Genomic DNA, 23,196 nt, shown 5'->3' with positions numbered 1-23,196 from the left:
GGATGTACTGTACCTATACGTCCAAGGTTGTTAAGGGGTTAATTTGCATTTTGTTAACTGATACACTATTAAGACTTTTTGAAGCATTCTTACTTTGTATAATTTTTTTCCACATCTGCCTAAAACTTTTTCACAGTATTATGCATATAGTATAACATATACATTGTATGTGCTTACATCTCAAACGAAAATAGATAAAATAACTATAGATGCAGTTTTTTACCAAAATAAAATGACTGCTCCAAACTCACCATATTTTGATACATAGTGAGTAAAATAAATAGAACATAAAGAAACAAGTTTCATTCTAAGATCCGACCCCAAATAAAATTATGTAATTCCAACATTTTTTGCACCCACTGACCTTTAAAGGGGTCTTAAAAACAAACTATTACAAAAGATAATTATAATTGTGAGCCTAATAAAATTTGTTAATAGGTAATAGACATGTATTACAACACTGTAATGGCTCAATCTCCAGTGAGTTGCTGAATTTACTAAAAGTCAAGGGCAGCCAGACAACCTCTGTGCTACTTCATTGCATGTCAGACGGAGTGAAGTCACGGATGTATGATGTACAGTGACCTCTAAGGCCTTATTGTGACTGGAAGTCCCAGCTTAGAGTGAACAGGTTGAAGATGCAACAGTGGAAAGAAGAGGACCAGATGTCTGGATGTCTGTCTGCCATCAAGTCCTTAGGGCCTCTTTTTTCAAACCAGGCCTTAGAAGTCACTGCACATCACACATTCTTTTAGTCATAATATGCAGCATGCAATGACCTCCTAGGCTTGATTGTGACCGGAAATCCTGACCTAGCGTGAACAGGCAGGGAGATGTTCGTGATGGGAGAAAGACGAGGCACCTCAAATGAGAGTATGGCGGGCAGCAAGCAGCGGAAGGGCCAGACAGGTAAGTGGTTAGTACAAGTTTGTTTTTGGTATTTTTACATCTTCCATTTGTTATGTATGGAGTCTGGAGAGAACCCAGATCTTAATAAGGAACATTCAATTCGCAGACAATAACTTTGCTGCTAATCAAATTTCCTGACAAAATTCATGAGATTTGGTGAATTTGAATTTTGTCAGATTCCCTCATTTCTATTGCCTTTGAATGAGCCTTTTAATAGTTGTCGAAAAACAAAAACTCATAGTATGGTAATTTTAAAATCAGATTTCAACACTTTCAAGGAGGTTTATCTAATCCTTCTGACAGGGATTGTAAACGTAAGTTCAGCAATTGTATTGTAAAATGCAGGTTTGCTTTAATATTAATGACATTTATTTTAATATTTTATAAAACAAACTACATTGGAGAAGTTGGTTTAGTAAAACATGTAAATTACATTGTCTAATGCTTCATTTGTCCAAATAAGCAATTACAATGAATGTGACTTGTACATTGCTACAAACTGTGATCACTCAAGATTTAATAACTGTCTGCAAAGAAAAGGCACAGATGTTAAAATTAGTGTTGAGCCACCCCCGTAGTGTTCGAGTTCGGTTCGGTTCGTCGAACACCCGTGTGTTCGCCGAACTGTTCGTCGAACTGTTCGTCGAACACCTTCGAACACCGTTAAAACCAATGGCAGGCAAACAAAAACACATAGAAACACATAGAAAACACCTTCAAAGGTGTCCAAAAGCTGACAAACTGCTCAGAAGACACAACTAACACATGGAAAAGTGACAAGTACATATAGTCATGCGAAAAGAAAAGAGGTGGAGGAGTAAAAGGAGGGGGAGACACAGATATAGGCATGTCATGCCCTTCTAAAATCCAAAAAGTGAGAAGCCGAGACGGCCAGTCCGCTCCTGCCCGTGCCACCTCCGTGTCGCCGGGTTTGTGCCAGAGCCGCGGTGAACCCTGACGGCCAGCCCCCCTCTCCCAATACTGGTGCCTGTCCGCTGGTGGGTCGAGAGAGCCCCCCTGTGGTGGAGGCAGCTCTAAGCTTTTTAATTTAAATTGTCCCTCTAATTTGAATGAATACACTTTAAATCCATTTACAAGGATCTATTGGAGGGCAAGTCTCATGCCAGCAGCCGCGTAATTCCAGCTCCAGTAGCGTCCACTAAAGCTGCTGCAGTTAAAAAGCTTTTATAAGGATCGAGCTCGGCTGTCCACCGCAAGGCATCCTAGTGCCAGTCCCAGCCCCTATGCCTTGGGGTGCCTCCTGATGCTCTTCACTAAGTATCCCGTGGTCCCGAAGCATTTCCTTTGAAAAAATTAAGTGTCCAAACTACAGGTGGTGTAGCTTGCTTAACAGCCGGGATAATCCGCTGACTAGCAGACACTGCTACTAGGCACAAAGTATTTCCTGGGCTAGATGCAGTTAAAAATTTGTAAGTAGATACTCTCGTTGGATGCTGAGAAAGCATTCCATAGAGTCTCCTGGCACGCCATATATGATTCTCTTAAAAAGCTTGGGGTAGGGGTCTAGGGGACCCTTTTATAGCCAAAATCACGGCCCTGTATCACAATACGTCACCTAGGCTGAAGATAAATGGAACTGTAGCACCGAGGGCTCGGTTGCTACAGACGTATTGCACCTCACCCAGAGGTGTGATATCTCACTCTCAGATAAGGATGGAGTGTGGATCAGGACCCGACACCTGCATGCATTACACCACATTGCCGTGGGGCAGGGCGACCAATATGCCCCTGAGATGGGCACGACAGTCCCTGTCCCTGGCTGGAGTGGGGGGAGGGAACACTGAGGAAGGGGAACCCTGCAGTGCAGGAGCAGGGAGGAAGCAGTTCCTGGGTGCATTGAGAAGGGAGTATAAAAGGTGGGCACCATCTTAGTTCAGTGCAGAGAAGTCTGAGCAGAAGTGGCAGGGAGCAGGGGCTCTGCATGAGCTCTGCTCCGGAGACGGGCCTAGTAACAGAGGCCCAGGCCTGCAAGAGGGAGAAGGAAGGAAGAGGAGCGGAGAAGGCTCCAGGAACGAGGAATGAAGGGATCCCAGGGGTGCGGACGGGCGAGTTGCCACCGCACGCCCGAATCCACCTGCGTGGAGGGGTCAGGCCAAAGGGGGAGACCGGTCCCCGAACTAGTGGAGGCAGGAAACGACCCTCAGCTAGAAACCGGAGGCTGTGACATTTTATGTGGCGCAGCCCCTTGCTCCACCCGCTAGGAAGGCACCACATAGGGTCAGGGAAACTGGCGCCAAGTTTACCAAGAGGAGGCCCGAGGCAGCCGGACAGAAGTGTTGGTAAGAAAGGCCAGACAAAGGACACACAAAGGGGGTCCTGTGAAGCGCTCCAAAGTTATCTGGGAGTTGTCTGAACCCCTCACCTGGTGAGCACAGTACGACGTGGGCAGCCGTTACCTGCAGACGTGGTCTGGATAATAAGAACTGTGAGTAAAGGCCCTGAACTGCATCACTGACTCCGTGTCGTTACTGCTGCTGCCCTGCACCATCACCCCCATCCTCCGCATACACTGCCCTGAGGCTATACTCCTCCCATGGGGAGTTATGCTACGCTCTGCTGCACCCACAACACCAGCCTTAGCGGTCTGCCCTGTAGCGGCGGTTCACTCTGACCGCAATCCACGGGTGGCGTAGTCGGACATTTAAACATCAAAACCACATAAATAGTTCCGCCACTGGTTTGACCGCCCTGAGCCACGGAACCGGATCGCCGCCACGAAGACTACAACCACCAGCATCCACCAAAAAGGGTCCGGCTCCGGGTGTCCCAAGGCCCAGGGAGTGCGTCAGAACATTTTCATCACCTTTCACAATCACCAATGGGACAAGGCAGGGATGTCCTCTGTCCCCTCTCTTATACATCCTAGTGACGGAGCACCTGCTCTCATCAATTCGCCATAACCCCAATATTAGGTGGATTGAGGTGGGAGGCACCGAGTACAAGTGCTCTCTATTTGCTGATGATGTCCTAGTATATATCACTCAATCACATATATCCATCCCTGCTGTTATGGCTGAAATAGATCACTTTGTTACATGGTAAAATTTTAAAATCAATGCAGCGAAGTCTGAGGCCCTCGATGTCTCCCTCCCTAAATCCATATAGGATTCCATCCAGTCCAACTTTCCCTTTGCCTGGCCCTCACAGGGTATCAAATACTTAGGAATTCCTATTCATAGAGACCTCTCCCATCTATGTTATCTTAATTTTGGGCCCTTTATTGAACAATTCCATACAGACCACGGTTGGCAAGTTAGAACTGTAAGATTCACTACGTGAACCACTGGTGTTTTGTGGAAAAGCACATGTACACCGCGTTCCAAATTATTATGCAAAAAGTGTTTAGGAGTGATAAGGGAAGAATTTGTTTGTTTGTCAGTTAAACTCATTGATGGTGATGTGTGTCAGGGCTCTTTATATCACTGTAAGCAATTGCAGACACCTGTGCTAATTAGTTTGGCAGGTGTGTCCAATGAAAGGCAAGACTACTTAAGAAGGCTCTCTCACATTATTAAGCAGCCTACATTTTCTGCCAAAATGGGAAAGAAAAAGGATGTGTCGGCTGCTGAGAAGCAACAAATTGTGGAGTGTTTAGGTCAAGGCATGACTACAATCAACATTGTGCGATGATCAGGATGAAGTGTCTTGGCAATCAAGAAGTATGTAGCTGATTCACAGTACACACGTGTGCGTGCTGATAAGGGCAAATTGAGGACTCTTTCCTACAGGCAATTACGTCAGGTTGAAACAGCAGCGGCAAAAAAGCCTTGTCATAGCAGCAGACAAGTTTTTGAAGCTGCTTGTGCCTCCAACGTCCCCCGAACAACAAGATGCAGGGTCCTTCAGAGGTTTGCAGCTGTGCATATGCCATCCTGTCGACCTCCTCTATCCACTTCACACAAGCAGAAACGGCTCCAGTGGGCCAAACATTACATGAAGACTGATTTCAAAACTGTTTTGTTCACGGATGAGTGCCGTGCAGCGCTCGATGGTCCAGATGAATGGAGTGGAGGATGGCTGGTTGATGGACACCCCACGCAAACACGGCTACAGCGCCAACAAGGAGGAGGTGGAGTAATGTTTTGGGCTGGAATCATGGGGAGAGAGATTGTCGGCCCCTTTAGGATCCCTGAAGGCGCTAAAGATGAACTCCATAATGTATGTGGATTTTCTCAAACAGCACTTCCTGCCATGGTTCAAGAAGAAGAACCGTGTATTTCACAGCAAGATCATTTTTCTGCATGATAATGCACCATCTCATGCTGCACATAAAACATCTGCATCTCTGGCTGATATGGGCATAAAAGGGGACAAACTTATGGTGTGACCCCCATGCTCCCCTGACCTCTACCCCATTCAGAACCTTTGGAGCATCATTAAAAGGAGTGTCTATGATGGCGGGAGGCAGTTCACATCTAAGCAACAGCTCTGGGAGGGTATTCTGTCCTCATGCAAAACAATTGAAGCAGAAACCATCCAAAACCTGACAAATTCAATGGACGAGAGAGTTCAGAAGCTCCTTTCGAACAAGGGGTCCTATGTGAAAATGTAACATCACCTAGAATAAAGTTTTGAGTTGAAAACTGTTTGATTTCAGTTTCTAACAACCTGCTAATGCTTATAATTTCAAAAATGACCATTTTTTTGGTCTTTATTAAAATGAAAAGGTTGATCGAAAAGTTTGGGGGATCTAAGAGTGTGGCAACCCAGTAGTCATGATTACTCCGAATTCTGACAATATGAGGGTCATGCTGCAGGTAGTGCAGCAAGAAGGCACTTATGTGTCTTGCGCATCTCGGAGCCCCAAAATTATTTTCCGGGCTAGATGCAGCTAAAAATTATTTTTAATTTTAAATCTGGTGAAGCTTATTATAGATGGCCTAATAGGATCAGTGCTGCACACTGCTACAAAGCCCAAATTATTTTCCAGTCAAGATACAGATAAACATGATTAGTAATTTGAAAGCTTAAAACGGTTGGTAGGGTGATTTTAACCAATCATCAAGCTTTTACTCTCCCCAGGATGACACAGGGGTAGAAAAGTCGTTTCGGATCCATGATTTGTTCATCTTTATGAACGTGAGTCTGTCTACATTATCAGTGGAGAGCCGCGTGCGCTTATCTGTCAGCACACCACCAGCAGCGCTGAACACACGTTCAGACAGAACGCTGGCTGCGGGGCATGACAAGATCTCCAAGGCGTAAGTGGCTAGCTCCGGCCATTTATCCAGATTGGAAGCCCAAAAAGAGCAAGGGTCCAGTGACACAGTCGTGGCTTCAATGTTTACTTGGAGATACTCCTGTACCATCGTCTCTAGGCGTTGACTATGTGTCAGACTTCTTGTCTCCTGTGGCCTTGCAAAGGATGGGCTAAAAAAGTGGTGAAATGATTCCGCAAAATTGATGTTACCAGCAGATACTGTGGTTCTGTTACGGTTTGAGTGCTGAACACTTGACGGTCCCACGGTTGGCAAGTTGGAACTGTGAGATTCACTACGTGCACCACTGGTATTTTGTGGAAAAGCACATGTAAGATTCTGCAACAGTCTCTGCTGATACTCCTGCATGCGTGCATCCCTTTCTATGGCAGGAATAATTTCTGCAAATTTACTTTTGTACCGGGGATCTAACAGTGTGGCAACCCAGTAGTCAGGATTATTTCTAATTCTCACAATTCGAGGGTCATGTTGCAGGTAGTGCAGCAAGAAGGCACTCATGTGTGTTGCGCATCCAGGAGCACCAAGTCCCTGTTGTGTTGGTGGCGAGGTAGCAATCATGCTTCCTTCCTCTGTCCTCTCCCCCCAACCTCGCACAACAGAAATGTGATCAAGGTCTCCCTCATCTGATGAGTCTTCCATCAGTTCGTCCTCCACTTCTTCTTGGGCTCCTGCACCTTCCTCACTAGTTTGGCTGCTACCATGCGCCCTGGTAAAATTATCTCCCCCACCCTCACATGCCTGCCGCCTTGGTGCTGCCGACCGTCTGGACCTTGCAGATGTTAGCCCTTCCGCATACAACTCCTCCTCCTCTACTTCCTCCACCTCCTCTTGTGCCACCACCTGACTCCGAATTCTGTTTAACATGTGCTCCAGCATGTAAATCACCGGAATAGTCATGCTGATAATGGCATCGTCAGCACTAAACATCTTCGTCGCCATTTCAAAACTGTGCAGAAGGGTGCATAGGTCCCTGATCTGAGACCACTCCTCCAGCGTGATTTGCCCCACCTCTGAATCTCGTTGGCCCAGGCTATACGTCAGAACGTATTGCACCAGGGCTTGTCGGTGCTGCCACAGTCGCTGCAACATGTGCAGAGTTGAATTCCACCGGGTAGGCACATCGCATTTTAGCCGGTGAAGTGGCAGGCCCAACGACTTCTGTAGAGATGTAAGTCGCTGAGCTGCGGGATGCGAACGGCTGAAGTGAGCACACAGCGACTGTGCCCTCTGCAGAAGGCCATCTAGTCTGGGATAGTGGGCTAAAAATTGCTGGACAACCAGGTTCAACACGTGAGCCATACAAGGCACGTGTGTGACATTGCTCCGGCGAAGGGCCGCACCCAGGTTTGCAGCATTGTCGCACACGGCCTTCCCTGGTTTCAGGTCCAGTGGAGACAACCATTCATGAAATTGGTTCTCCAGAGCTGACCACAACTCCTCAGCTGTGTGACTCACATTTCCCAGACATTTCAATGTAAAAACCGCCTGATGACGTTGAGCCCTACTGCCAGCATAGTAAGGAGGTGTGCAGGATCCCTTCTGCGCAGTTAGAAAGCTTGTGGCATGACCAGACAGGCTTTGGGTGCAGGTGGAAGACCGAGAGGAGGTTGAGGAGGCAGAAGCAGTGGAGGAAAAATGACATAAAGAGGATTGACGCACAACTCGTGGGGACGGCAAGACTCGGACAGCAGCCCCTTGTCCTGCTGTCACCATAGTTACCCAGTGCCCAGTCAGCGACATGTAACGCCCCTGTCCATGCCTACTCGTCCAAGTGTCTGTGGTGAAATGCACCCTGTCACACACAGAGTTTCTCAAAGAAGCGGTGATGTTGTGTGCGACATGCTGGTGGAGCGCAGGCACACCTTTCTTTGAGAAGTAGTGCCAACTGGGCATCTGGTACTGGGGCACTGCGACGGACATAAGGTCTCGAAAATCCTCTGTGTCCACCAGGCGGAAAGGCAGCATTTCTGTAGCCAAGAGCTTGCAGATGGCGAAATTCAACCCCTTAGCTTTCTCATGGCTAGGAGGAAATGGTCTTTTACTTGTCCACATCTGAGGGACCGAGGGCTGGCTATTGTGCTTAGACGGGGTTGATAAGGGTGTCCCCGGCAAACTGACGGTCTGTGAGGAAGATGCAGTCGGACATGTTAGGTTGCCTTGATCCAAAGGTGGTGCTATCGATGTCGGACAGCGCTCAAGACCAGCTGGTGTTACCACCTCCAAAGAAAATGATGACCTGCCAATCACGCTGGCTGTTGCGGGTAAAGAGGTGGCAGGTCTGCGCCCCAAAACAGGTGTGACTGCTGTCCCCCCAGTCACAGAGGATGAAGAGGCCGCGGATGCACAAGATATGGCAGACGGTGGTTGGCCCGGCCGGCTAGACCGCATTGTAGCACACTGAGCTTCCCACTGCAACTTATGCTTCATGTCCATGTGCCGGTTCATGCATGAAGTACTCAAACTATGTATTTTTTGGCCTCTACTTAGCTTTTGCTGACAAATGTTACAGATAACACGAGTTGGGTCATCTTTATCGATCTGAAAAAATGCCCAGGCTATGCAAGGCTTAGCACCCATGTGACCTGAAGAGCCACCACGACTTGTGGTGAGAGGCAGAGTTGTGTTTGAGGATGCAGTTGTTGACGTGCTTCCAGTACTACGTCTCTGTCCAGGAAGGCGCAATCTGACCTCGTCGTCACTAGCATCTTCCTCCACCTCCTCTGCTGACCTCATCTCTTGGCTGACTGTGGGTTGACAGTAAGTGGGATCTCCGACCTCATCATCATCACCCTGTGCGTTATCACACCCGTCGTCCTCAGAGCCAACCTGTTCCTGCCCTGACAAAAAACTAAAGTTGTCGCTCCAATCAGGTATTTGAGTCTTATCATCGTCTTCCTCATTGTCTCCACCAACAGGAGTTACAGTTTGGGAATGAGGGTCTACATTATGGTCAGAACCTTCTGCGTCTGGTCCTGGATCCGACTCATAAAGATTCTGGGCATCAGTGCAGATCATTTCCTCGTCTGGATTCACAGAAGCGCTGGAGTCGACCTCTGATTCCCAGGCTATAGTATGAGTAAACAGCTCTGCAGACTCAACCATCTGTTCTACCTCATACTCAGACGGGCAGCTGGAGATTTGGGAGCTGTGAGGAAGCAAGTGCGATTTGGGTGATACCTTTGAGGACTGGAGTATTTGTGATGTTGAAGTTGATGTGGAGGAGAGCCCACTTAAAGGAGCACTTAATATCCGTTGAAGCACCTGCTGTTTTTGTGCCTCATCTGGAATTTGTAGCGATTGGCGTGGCCGTAAGAAAGGGATCTTATCACATTGTCCGCTAAAAGAAGTAGACATTTTAGTTTGGCTGGAAGATGGTCTTTCTTCTGCACCTACCCCACGGACACAACCTTTTTTCCCCTTCCCAACACGCCTATTCCCCTTTCCACCAGCAGCAGGCCTTTTTCCACTCATTTTGGTGGTTAACTAATTCACAACTCTGGAGTTGTTTGCACAAAAAAACAATGGATGGTAACCGAGCAGAGCTGAGTGGCCAAACTGTGGTATTAGGCCAAAACTATTGGCTGGGTTAGATGCAGAAAAAAATTATTTTTAATTTGCAACCTGATGGAGGTCAGTATAGATGGACTAATAGACCAAGTCCCACACACCGCTAGAAGCCCAAATATTTTTTCAGAGCTAGATGCAGAAAATTTTTTTATTCAATTTACAACCTGATGGAGGTCAGTATAGATGGACTAATAGACCAAGTCCCACACACTGCTAGAAGCCCAAAATTTTTTCAGAGCTAGATGCAGAAAAAAATTATTTTTAATTTGCAACCTGATGGAGGTCAGTATAGATGGACTAATAGACCAAGTCCCACACACTGCTAGAAGCCCAAATATTTTTTCAGAGCTAGATGCAGAAAAAAATTATTTTTAATTTGCAACCTGATGGAGGTCAGTATAGATGGACTAATAGACCAAGTCCCACACACTGCTAGAAGCCCAAATATTTTTTCAGAGCTAGATGCAGAAAAAAATTATTTTTAATTTGCAACCTGATGGAGGTCAGTATAGATGGACTAATAGAACAAGTCCCACACGCTGCTAGAAGCCCAAATATTTTTTCAGAGATAAATGAAGAAAAAAATTATTTTTAATTTGCAACCTGATGGAGGTCAGTATAGATGGACTAATAGACCAAGTCCTACACACTGCTAGAAGCCCAAATATTTTTTCAGAGCTAGATGCAGAAAAAAATTATTTTTAATTTGCAACCTGATGGAGGTCAGTATAGATGGACTAATAGAACAAGTCCCACACGCTGCTAGAAGCCCAAATATTTTTTCAGAGATAAATGAAGAAAAAAATTATTTTTAATTTGCAACCTGATGGAGGTCAGTATAGATGGACTAATAGACCAAGTCCCACACACTGCTAGAAGCCCAAATATTTTTTCAGAGCTAGATGCAGAAAAAAAATATTTTTAATTTGCAACCTGATGGAGGTCAGTATAGATGGACTAATAGACCAAGTCCCACACACCGCTAGAAGCCCAAATATTTTTTCAGAGCTAGATGCAGAAAATTTTTTTATTCAATTTGCAACCTGATGGAGGTCAGTATAGATGGACTAATAGACCAAGTCCCACACACTGCTAGAAGCCCAAATATTTTTTCAGAGCTAGATGCAGAAAAAAATTATTTTTAATTTGCAACCTGATGGAGGTCAGTATAGATGGACTAATAGACCAAGTCCCACACACTGCTAGAAGCCCAAATATTTTTTCAGAGCTAGATGCAGAAAAAAATTATTTTTAATTTGCAACCTGATGGAGGTCAGTATAGATGGACTAATAGAACAAGTCCCACACGCTGCTAGAAGCCCAAATATTTTTTCAGAGATAAATGAAGAAAAAAATTATTTTTAATTTGCAACCTGATGGAGGTCAGTATAGATGGACTAATAGACCAAGTCCCACACACTGCTAGAAGCCCAAATATTTTTTCAGAGCTAGATGCAGAAAAAAATTATTTTTAATTTGCAACCTGATGGAGGTCAGTATAGATGGACTAATAGACCAAGTCCCACACACCGCTAGAAGCCCAAATATTTTTTCAGAGCTAGATGCAGAAAAAAATTATATTCAATTTGCAACCTGCTGGAGGTCAGTATAGAAGGACTAATAGAACAAGTCCCACACACTGCTAGAAGCCCAAATATTTTTTCAGAGCTAAATGAAGAAAAAAATTATTTTTAATTTGCAACCTGATGGAGGTCAGTATAGATGGACTAATAGACCAAGTCCCACACACTGCTAGAAGCCCAAATATTTTTTCAGAGCTAGATGCAGAAAAAAATTATATTCAGTTTGCAACCTGATGGAGGTCAGTATAGATGGACTAATAGAATGATGCTATGCCCAAAAGATTTTACTTCACTAGGTGCAGTAAAAAAATTGGTATTCTATACACAGGTGGTATATCTTGCAACACAGATAGGCTACTCCACTGACTAACACACTCTGCAATAGGCCAAAAAGGATTAGCTTTGCTAGATTCAGCCAAATGCTGTGAAAAAAACTTGCACAGCACTGGCACAGACCTGCCTGGCAAAAACTGATAGGAACTGATGTAACCTAGTCCTGAAAAGGACTCCAATTACAATTAGTCTTTACTCCCACAATCTATCTATTTAAGAGCACAGACCTGCCTGATAAAAGTCGTAGGAAATGCTGTAACCTAGTCCTTAAAAGGACTGCAATCACAACTATTCCCTACTCCCACGCTATCTGTATATTTGTGCGAAAATTGGCTTGAAATTAACAAGGTATAGCGCACACAGCAACAGCGGTGCCGTCTAACACGCAGCTGCAGCAGTGAGAAAATGGTGGCGACGGGGAAAATGGCTTGGTCTTATAGGGCAAGGACATGTGACATACACTGCCAATCACACATGCCCTTGCTTGTGTGAAAAAAAGCACTTCGCTCCGTGTGTGCGCTGCTGATAGGCTGACAGATTGCACCTCCCCACTGCAAATGCAGGAAAGAGAAAAAAAAATGGAGATCTTCATTGTTCCTGCAGAGATCCATCCCCTGCCCCTCCCCCCGCCCCGCTGTACACTCAAACTGCGTATTAACATTAATTTTCATCATTACTGAGAAAAAATCCAGTTATGATTTTGGTGCACGAACAGTTATCGAACATAACCTCGAACAGCCGAATTTTTCTCAAATTGTTCGTGTTCGCCGACCGGCTCGAACACCGCCCAAAACAGCTCGAATTTGAGATTGGCGAACAGTTCGAGTAGAACAACGCTCATCTCTAGTTAAAATCCAATAAGCTCAATATATACGTCTCTACGTCTTTCCGTCATACATTTCAGTAGGCCAACATTTTGGATTTTAAAAACATTTTTCAAGCTGTTGTTATAAAGTATTTTAATTTACTGAGATAATGACTTTTGTGTTTTCCTTGGCTGTAAGCCATAATCATCAACATTAACAGAAATAAACACTTGAAATAGATCACTCTGTAATGACTCTATATAATATATGAGTTTCACTTTTAGTATTGAAGAACTGAAATACATTAACTTTTTGATGATATTCTAATTTAGTGAGAAGCACCTGCATATTGTAATGGTGTGATAAGGAGTGGGGTATCATTCTGTCTATGTTCATATTTTTACTGATTTTAGGAGTGTTGTCTTGTTGCTCTGAATCATTCTGTGTATTCCCAGTATTATCTAGAGTCTGAATTACCTTACAAAAGGTCTTATAATAATTGAATTAGCTCAATGAAAATCTGCAAACTGAATGTGTCCATGCCTCTTGATGAGCCCCTGCTGATATTTCCTGACTGTCCATTCATGATTTCTCTGCTCTCCAAATGCTGCAAATCAGCCCCTGTAGTGCCTTGATCTCTGAGGCACCCTTCCCCGGTCTAGGGGGCCTGAAAACCATCCAACCTGTCTACCTACCCCTGGATATAAGGAGAGAGCTTGAGGAGGACCTATAGACGAGTAAGATAGCATCAGCATCCCACAATGGATCTAAGGCCAGCACCCCAGAGAGACTTGGAGAAACCCTGATTACTCTGGAAAATACTGCTGGAGGAGCCTATAAGTAGAAGCCTCTGGAGCCGCACTGCCATATCGATCTCTAAACGGAGGATTGTGACTCTTATCTCCCAGGGAATTCATCCCGTTACTGGACTGCATCTGTGTTCCTGGACTATTTCATTCTATATATGGTACATTGTTTTATGGACCTTTGGTATGCTAACAATAAAAGTTATTGGGAATGTTCACAGTGGGTATGGAAAGTATTCAGACCCCTTTAAATTTTTCACTCTTTATTTCATTGCAGCCATTTGGTAAATTCTAAAAAGTTCATTTTTTTCTCATTAAAGTACACTCTGCTCCCCATCTTGACTGAAAAAAAAACAGAAATGTAGACATTTTTGCAAATTTATTAAAAAAGAAAAACTGAAATATCACATGGTCATAAGTATTCAGACCCTTTGCTCAGTATTGAGTAGAATCACCCTTTTGAGCTAGTACAGCCATGAGTCTTCTTGGGAATGATGCAACAAGTTTTTCACACCTGGATTTGGGGATCCTCTGCCATTCTGCCTTTCAAATCCTCTCCAGTTTCATCAGGTTGGATGGTGAACGTTGGTGGACACCCATTTTCAGGTCTCTCCAGAGATGCTCCATTGGGTTTAGGTTAGCGCTCTGGCTGGGCCAGTCAAGAATGGTCACAGAGTTGTTCTGAAGCCACTCCTTTCTTATTTTAGCTGTGTGCTTAGGGTCATTGTCTTGTTGGAAGGTGAACCTTTGGCCAAGTCTGAGGTCCAGCGCACTCTGAAAGAGGTTTTCATCCAGGATATCTCTGTACTTGGCCGCATTTATGTTTCCTTCAATTGCAACCAATCGTCCTGTCCCTGCAGCTGAAAAACACCCCCATAGCATGATGCTGCCACCACCATGTTTCACTGTTGGGATTGTATTGGACAGGTGATGAGGAGTGCCTGGTTTTCTGCACACATACCGTTTAGAATTATCACTAAAAAGTTCTATCTTCGTCTCATCAGATTAGAGAATCTTATTTCTCATAGTCTGGGAGTCCTTCATGTGTTTTTGAGCAAACTCTATGCGGGCTTTCATATGTCTTGCACTGAGTAGAGGCTTCCGTCGGGCCACTCTGCCATAAAGGCCCGACTGGTTGAGGATTGCAGTGATAGTTGAGTTTATGGAACTTTCTCCCATCTCCCTACTGAATCTCGGGAGCTTAGCCAAAGTGATCTTGGGGTTCTTCTTTACCAAGGCTCTTCTCCCACGATTGCTCAGTTTGGATGGACAGCCAGGTCTAGGAAGACTTCTACTGTTCCCAAACTTCTTCCATTTAAGGATTATCGAGGCCACTGTGTTCTTAAGTACCTTGAGTACTGCAGAAATTATTTTGTAACCTTGGCCAGATCTGTGCCTTGCCACAATTCTGTCTCTGAGCTCCTTGGGCAGTTCCTTTGAGCTCACGATGCTCATTTAGTCTGACATGCACTGTGAGCTGTGAGGTCTTATTTAGACAGGTGTGTGACTTTCCAAATCAAGTCCTATCAGTTTAATTAAACACAGCTGGACTCCAATGAAAGAGTAGAACCATCTAAAGGAGGATCACAAGGAAATGGACAGCATTTGACTTAAATATGAGTGTCTGAGCAAAGGGTCTGAATACTTATGACCATGTGATATTTCAATATTTCTTTTTTAATAAATTTGCAAAAATTTCTACATTTCTGTTTTTTTTCAGTCAAGATGGGGTGCAGAATGTACTTTAATGAGAAAAAAATTGAACTTTTTAGAATTTACCAAATGGCTGCAATGAAACAAAGAGTGAAAAATTTAAAGGGGTCTGAATACTTTCTGCACCCACCGTATGTATATGTGTGTGTATATATGTTTATATATATTTAAGTAAAAGTATATACAATAGAAAAAAACATGTGTTGCAAAAAAATTTGACACCTCTTGGCAAAAATGGTCTTCATAGAGTAATCACATAACAGATGATTTCCTTCCATACAGTATACGTCACATTATCAAGGTCTCATAACACATGCATTACTAATAACTCCTCCCAGCCATTTTCTTTACTCTTCCTAATTAGAAATAAATGCTAAATTTTCTAGTAGATCACTGAAAGAAACACAAAAGACACCAATAAATCGCTGTTCAAATCTAGTAAATCAGACCTGGGAATGGGTGAGTCAGGGATCTATGCAGATTAAGATATGGAGAACGGAGAGGAAACACTCTTGCTGGCTCATCACTTCTCATCAGAGCCAGCGAGTTAGCTCACTGTCATTGTGCATTAAAAAAAATACTGCGCAGTGACAAGATCCTACTGAGCATATATCAGAATTGACAACCGATGCATGCTCAATAGAGCAGGGAAACAGAGGTCACTGATGATGTTTCTTTTCAGGGTGTGGGTAAAAACTGCCCAAATTAATCCAGCCTCTGCCCCCTAATGATATCTCGTTTAAGTATTCCAGTATGCACTAGGGGTTCTCAAATGAAGCGTCATCAAACAGGAAGTAGGTAAAAAAATAAAGCAGTTAGCGTAGAGAGGGAATGATAGGGAATTTTTAATAAATTATATTAGAAAAAAGATTATATTATAAAATTAAATAGAAAGACACTTAGGTTTAAAATAAATGTTAGCTTCGGACCACCCCTTTAAGGACATTACTCTGAAACGCATTTTCAACTTTTAACTCTTGTATGATTATTTTGAGTTGTTTTACTGACTTACAATAAAAAAGATGCATTTTACAAAGGCATGAGTCCAACTGCTGGATCTTATCATATCCCATCCTACATTCATCTTGCTGTGCTCCAAGTGTTCTATGTATGGGATGTACCTGACCTGCATGATACGGAAATATAAGTGAGCTAGCTTTATTTTCAAATTTACTCATGAATACACTCATTGTGTGCTTTGATCTTTTCTCTTGGTGGCCTAGCTGGGGTGATAACCAAAACTAATACAAAAACCTCCACCAAGAAATTAAGTGAGGTGGTTTGCAGATACGGGGTGCCCAAAACTATAGAGAGTGACAGAGGCTCCTATGCACTGGGGAATTTATAAAACAGATCATGGCCACTATGGGGAAAGAATAGGTTTTCCCTGTTCCCTATCGCCCACAAGGAATGTTGAAACGCTCAATGGTACCCTGAAGCTAAAAATCCAGAATACCATGGAAGAAACACACCTGTCCTGGGTAGGATTGCTGCAGATTTCACTGTGTTCACTGAAAGCCACCCCAAGGGGTAGAGAAAAGCTTTCCCTCTATGAAATACTGTTTGGTAGTGTCCCTAAGACAGGGTAGTATTTTCCACAACAGCTACAGGCCTACTACAGTTCCCTCACTGAATATATCTTGCACAAACATCTGACTGTTATTCATAATTGAAGAACAAGCTCGGGGTGCTGATAAGTACACACAGTGGGCCTGCAGTGTGTGGTAGGTGGCACCATATACTCCGGGCAGAGATGAATAAATGGAATAATTGGTGTCTACCGCGCTGATCCACTGAGGTCAGGGAATAACGAGGATAGAGGTGGTGTAATTAAGAAACTGTTTATTTGAATAGATTTTAAAATTCACCAAGGATATAAGGTCGATTCAATTCATTGTTGCATAGAGGGAAGATTATGGGCATTCTAAGGGATCCAGAGGCTACAGGTATCTGTAAAGAGCATAAAGCCTGTTAGTAGCTGGTATGGGCGACCATTCAGAGTTTACTAATTGCAAGTGGTCTGTCTGTACCTGAGGCCAAGATAGACTATACAGACTATAATTGCGTTACTTTCAGAGGGTGTTGTACGTCCTCCACCAAGGTGCAGTGATGACCAAAGTAAAATCAAACGATACTAGGTTAGAGAGTCGTGTCAGCTAAATATTGATAAGAATTGGGCTTTAAGAGTGATTACCTGGTTAGTTGATTTTGATGGTTTTTATCTGTGGTCCAGATGTCCTGGATGAACCAGATGTAGTGTTGGGACTCGAAGAGTAATGTCCTGTAGGGACTAAGATAAATAATTAAGCAATGGATTAATGAGATTACTCATGGGCAGATAGGAATGGGCAATAACACCGGATTAAATTAATTAGTAAAAAATCCCTGATGAAGGATACCGTAGTATCTGAAACACGTAGGATTTGTTTTTGGTCCTCCTTGCTATCCGTCCAGACCCGCATCACGTGACCACTCAGGACCTGACCTCATGCAGGTCCTTTTGCACAGGTCCTTCTACCTCAAGCGCGCCTCCGGACTGTGCGCGGCTGTGTCGGAGTCTCCGGCCGGGACTCAGGCACCCACTGCCTCCTGCCCTGACTTCACCATAACCCTCTACCATGCTCCACATGCCGGCTGCGACTCTCCTCTACTGAACAAGGATGCAGGACACGGCATCTCCTCACAGATGCCACGGAACACTGCTCATCTAAAGGTACACCTCTGTATCACCAACGTTAGCTTCTGCAACTCTCCAATAAGAAGTCATTATTTGTTCTATTTGAACGCCTACTAGAGCCTATTGGCCTCCTCCTGATATGACAGCACGTATGGTTATAATAATAATAATCTCTTTATTTATATAGCGCCAACATATTCTTCAGAGCTTTACAATTCAGACAATTTACAATATTATTGGCAATATCCCCATTGGGGCTCACAATCTAAATTTCATAACTGGAGAGCCCAGAGGAAACCCATGCAAACATGGTGAGAACATACAAACTCTTTGCAGATGTTGTCCTTGGTGGGATTTGAACCCAGGACCCCGGTGCTGCAGGGCTGCAGTGCTAACCACTATATAACCATTATATAGGATCAAGTCTGTTAACTTAGGCTGATCTCTTCAGTCATTCACCAGTATATACTGCAATTGCAACAGTGTTCAATCTGTGCTCAACCAAGGGCACAGCCAACCAAAACATCAAGGGCATCGCTGCCCAAGGAAGCAAGCCCTAATTGCCAGTTCTACTACTACTATTCATGTAAACCTACAACAAATTGGTAATTTTATGCATTTGAATCCATTCCGGTCCTATTGCCTATCTCTATCTGTCCTTGGGTATTTCCATTAATCCAGTGCTTAACTATTTATCTTAGTCCCTACAGAACAATCCCTATAACACATCTGGTCCATTGGGAACACCTGGACCAAAGACAGAGCCATCAAAACCAATCAGTGCTCAACCGAGGGCACAGTCACTAAAGACATCAAGGGCACAGCTGTATAAGGAAATAAGCCCGAATTATCACCACCGTTCATGCTAATACACAATAAATTGGTATTAGCATAATCTATCTTGGCCTCAGGTACAGACAGACCACTTCCAATTAGTAAACTCTGCATGGTCGCCCATACCAGCTATTAACAGGCTCTATACTCTTTACAGATACCTGTAGGCTCTGGATCCCTTAGAAGTCCAATAATCTTCCCTCTACGCAACAACAAATTAAATCTACCTCATGTTATTCATAATTGTCTTCTCTCTTCCATTCCAGACCCCAACTGTTTAAGTGGCACTTACGTTCTGGTAACCAGAAGGGTTAAGGTTAAGAGACATATGAGAAGACCACTGGAACCCAGAAAGAGTGAGCAATTTCAAGTGCTACTAACCACTGCTACATCTGTCAAGCTCCAAGGCAAGAACACTTGAATCCATGCCAGCCACATTAAAATTGGATGAAGGGTTTAGGAGTTTCAGCTCCTTAACATGTACCACCCTGTTTTTAAAGGGACCAAAAGTAATTGGACAATTGACTCCAAGGCCATTTCATGGACAGGTGTGGGCAATCCCTTCGTTATGTCATTCTCAATTAAGCAGATACAAGGCCTGGAGTTGATTTGAGGTGTGGTGCTTGCATTTGGAAGGTTTTGCTGTGAAGTAAACATGCGGTCAATGGAGCTCTCCATGCAGGTGAAACAAGCCATCCTTAAGCTGCAAAAACAGAAAAAACCCATCCGAGAAATTGCTACAATATTAGGAGTGGCAAAATCTACAATTTGGTACATCCGGAGAAAGAAAGAAAGCACTGGTGAACTCATCAATGCAAAAAGACCTGGGCGCCCACGGAAGACAACAGTGGTGGATGATCGCAGAATAATCTCCATGGTGAAGAGAAACCCCTCCACAACAGCCAACCAAGTGAACAACACTCTCCAGGAGGTAGGCGTATCAATATCCAAATCTACCATAAAGAGAAGACTGCATGAAAGTAAATACAGAGGGTTCACTGCACGGTGCAAGCCACTCATAAGCATCAAGAATAAAAAGGCTAGACTGGACTTTGCTAAAAAACATCTAAAAAAGCCAGCACAGTTCTGGAAGAACATTCTTTGGACAGATGAAACCAAGATCAACCTCTACCAGAATGATGGAAAGAGAAAAGCATGGCGAAAGCGTGGTACAGCTCATGATCCAAAGCATACCACATCATCTGTAAAACACAGCAGAGGCAGTGTGATGGCTTGGGCATGCATGGCTGCCAGTGGCACTAGGTCACTAGTGTTTATTGATGATGTGACACAGGACAGAAGCAGCCGAATGAATTCTGATGTATTCAGAGCCATACTGTGTGCTCAGATCCAGCAAAATGCAGCCAAACTGATTGGTCGTCGTTTCATACGACAGATGGACAATGACCCAAAACATAAAGCCAAAGAAACCCAGGAGTTTATTAAAGCAAAGAAGTGGAATATTCTTGAATGGCCAAGTCAGTCACCTGATCTCAACCCAATTGAGCATGCATTTCACTTGTTAAAGACTAAACTTCAGATAGAAAGGCCCACAAACAGACAGCAACTGAAAACCACCGCAGTGAAGGCCTGGCAGAGCATCAAACAGGAGGAAACACAGTGATGTCCATGAGTTCAAGACTTCAGGCAATCATTGCTAACAAAGGGTTTTCAACCAAGTACTAGAAATGAACATTTTATTTACAATTATTTAATCTGTCCAATTACTTTTGGTCCCTTTAAAAACAGGGTGGCGCATGCTAAGGAGCTGAAACTCCTAAACCCTTCATCCAATTTTAATGTGGATACCCTCAAATGAAAGCTTAAAGTCTGAACTTCAACTGCATCTGAATTGTTTTGTTTAAAATTCATTGTGGTAATGTCTAGAACCAAAATTAGAAAATTGTTGTCTCTGTCCAAATATATATGGACCTAACTGTACATGACGAGATTTAAAGGCAAGATGCCCATCAGTGAAGGAGACCCACGCCTCCAGGTTATCGTAGCATGGAGACATAGCTGATGGATAAATTGTAAATATTAAAAGCAGAGACATTATTATGGTTAATGTCAAGGATACACAGCCGAGGTGGGTTACACAGATCCACCTTCTGTTACATTTCTGTCAGTGGAATTCCGCTGCCTACAATTGTTAGGACAATTACACAATTGTCTGATGAGTGATGGACGAGATGGTGACTGCTTCCACTACCAGGCCAGTTATTGAAGAACAGTAAGCGTATAGTATATACACCTCTGATTCCAGTTCATGGAATATATATGAGTATATTTACCCCCAGTATGGTCATTGCCAGATCTGCAATAACAAAAGTAACTAATAGCTGCCACCACCAATCGTTTACACAGGCGCCTGTAACAGGGGGGCACCTGTAACAGGGGTGCGGTTTACAGACCTAAACAGAGATATTACATTTTAAATTTAATCCAGAAAGATAGGCATGTTTATTAAGAAAAATTGCTTGTGTATGTCAGGCAATCCTCGCTTGTTTTTTTTGGCTGTATAACAGCTGCAAAACATGCAGGGCGGGGACTCGAGCATGTCATTCGAGCACTCGTGATACTCATTGCATACCCTGTACCCGATGCAAAGTCAAGTAGAAAGCACTTGTGCTCAATACTAGTCGCATTTCGTCATCATTTTTTTTTCTTCACTTTTGGAAAAAATCCCAGCTCCAACACAACCCTAACATAACCCTAATCCTAACCGTAACCCTAACCCTAACACAATCCTAATCCTAACCATAACTCTAACCCTAACACAACCCTAACCCTAGCACAACGTTAATCCTAACCCTAACACAACCCTAACCCTAACACAACCCTAATCCTAACGCAACCCTAATCCTAACGCAATCCTAACTCTAACACAACCCTAACCCAAACACAACCCTAACTCTAACATAACCCTAACCCTAACACAACCCTAACCTTAATCCTAACCCTATTCCTAACACAACCCTAACCCTAATCCTAACCCTTAACACAACCCTAACCCTAACACAACCCTAACCCCAACACAACCCTAACCCCAACACAACCCTAATCCTAATCCTAACCCTAATCCTAACACAACCTTAACCCTAATCCTAACCCTAACACAACCCTAACCCTAACACAACCCTAACACAACCCTAGCCCTAACACAACCATAACCCTATCCCGAGGGATCCATTCACCATAATGAGGCAGCAGAGTTACTCTGGACTCCGTCTGGCCTCTGTTTAGCGGTGTCCTTTTATTCAGAGGTACACAAAATTGTGGCCGACAGCACTTTTATGCACGCCTAATAAAAAGATGGACAACGTGGGATCACAGGCCAGATGGCGTCCACAGTACCTTCATTTGCCTCACTACAGGGAATTTCCCGCCAGGGGTTCCGACTGAATCACGTATTTCAGAGATGTACACAGAAACCCTGGTATAAGCGCTCAGCGCAGAATAGATGTGAGCCAAGCCATACTTTGATCCTTGGGAGGCAGAATGAACAAATCAGCAGCAGGTGAAGAATTGGTTTTATTTATTTTTTACGCTGTTTCTCAGGCAGTGTAAGTTATTAGACGACTTTATTCTTTGGGTCGGTGCGATTACGGCGATACCAGATTTATATCGGGTTTTTATGATTGGCAGCTGTCACACATTAAAAAAATGTTTTATTTTTTGCAAAGACTAGTTTTTGCTTCACCATATTTTGAGAGCTATAAATTTTCCATATTTCGGTTAACAAAGTCATGTAAGGGCTTGTTTTTTATGGGACAAGTTGACGTTTTTATTAGTACCATTTTTTGTCACGTAACATTTTTTGATTGCTTTCTATTCCGATTTTTGGGAGGCAGAATAAACAAAAACCAACAATTCAGGAATTGTTTTTTTTTAAAAATGTTTATGCCGTTCTGCGTGTGGTAAAATTGAAAAGGCAGCTTTACTCTTCGGGTCAGTACTTTTACAGCGATATTACATTTATATAGTTTTTTATGTTTGGAGCTTTACACAATAAAAACTATTTTATAGAAAAAAAAAATTTTTCCATCGCTTTATTCTGAGCTATAACTTTTTTATTTTTCAGCTGATGGAGCTGTATGGCAGCTTGATTTTTGTGGGACAGGATGACATTTTCAGCGGTACCATGATATATGAGGGGAGGAACAGTAGCTGAAGATCAGGGACTGGAGCTGAGCAGAGCTCGCCCTGGCTGAGGACACTACAACCGGACACCGGAGTCCGAGGCTGTGGGGACTGATATACATCCAGCAGCAGAAACCAGCTGGCAGGGGATTCCAGGTCCTCTGGCCATAGAAGCCCGGAGGCTCAGTCACAAGAAAGGGACCAGCGTCGCCATCCAGGAGCGGAGGCTAACAGAAGGCCCCAAGTCACCAGCCATACGGGTGAGCACCACACGGTATACTCAGGGACGTGGGCTACTTGTAACCGCTTACAGCAAGGTAGCCAGGAAAGAGTGCAGATAGACGGGGAGGCCTACAACTCCGCCTGGCCAGGGGAGATCCTGCTTGCTCACAGACTGACCAGGCCTCTACTGCTAACCAGGACTCCCTGGAGGGTCTGCTTTCTACCATCAGTAAAGACCCTGAACTGCACCACACGTCTCTGTGTTTCATCGCCGCACCAGCACCATTAGTACTGGGACGCTCACACCATCACTCCCATCATCCACACTAGCTGCCCTGAGGCAATACTTCTCCCGTGGGGAGT

The 23,196-nt window shown here is 43.9% G+C and overlaps 1 long non-coding RNA gene across 1 annotated transcript; it reads left to right on the top strand.

Moving 5' to 3' along the window:
* Window positions 1–532: 532 nt before the first annotated feature.
* On the top strand, window positions 533–22,945 carry LOC141271319 (uncharacterized). The gene is made up of 3 exons (XR_012321892.1): window positions 533–909; window positions 18,735–18,875; window positions 22,553–22,945. It is a non-coding gene; the product is annotated as an uncharacterized lncRNA (long non-coding RNA).
* Window positions 22,946–23,196: the final 251 nt, after the last annotated feature.

This window comes from Phyllobates terribilis, unplaced genomic scaffold, assembly GCF_046119375.1.
Source record: "Phyllobates terribilis strain yellow unplaced genomic scaffold, ASM4611937v1 Scaffold_5__5_contigs__length_657084704, whole genome shotgun sequence".
Taxonomy (NCBI): domain Eukaryota; kingdom Metazoa; phylum Chordata; class Amphibia; order Anura; family Dendrobatidae; genus Phyllobates; species Phyllobates terribilis.
Note: the sequence above shows the minus strand (reverse complement) of the source record. Positions and strands in the feature narration are given on the sequence as shown.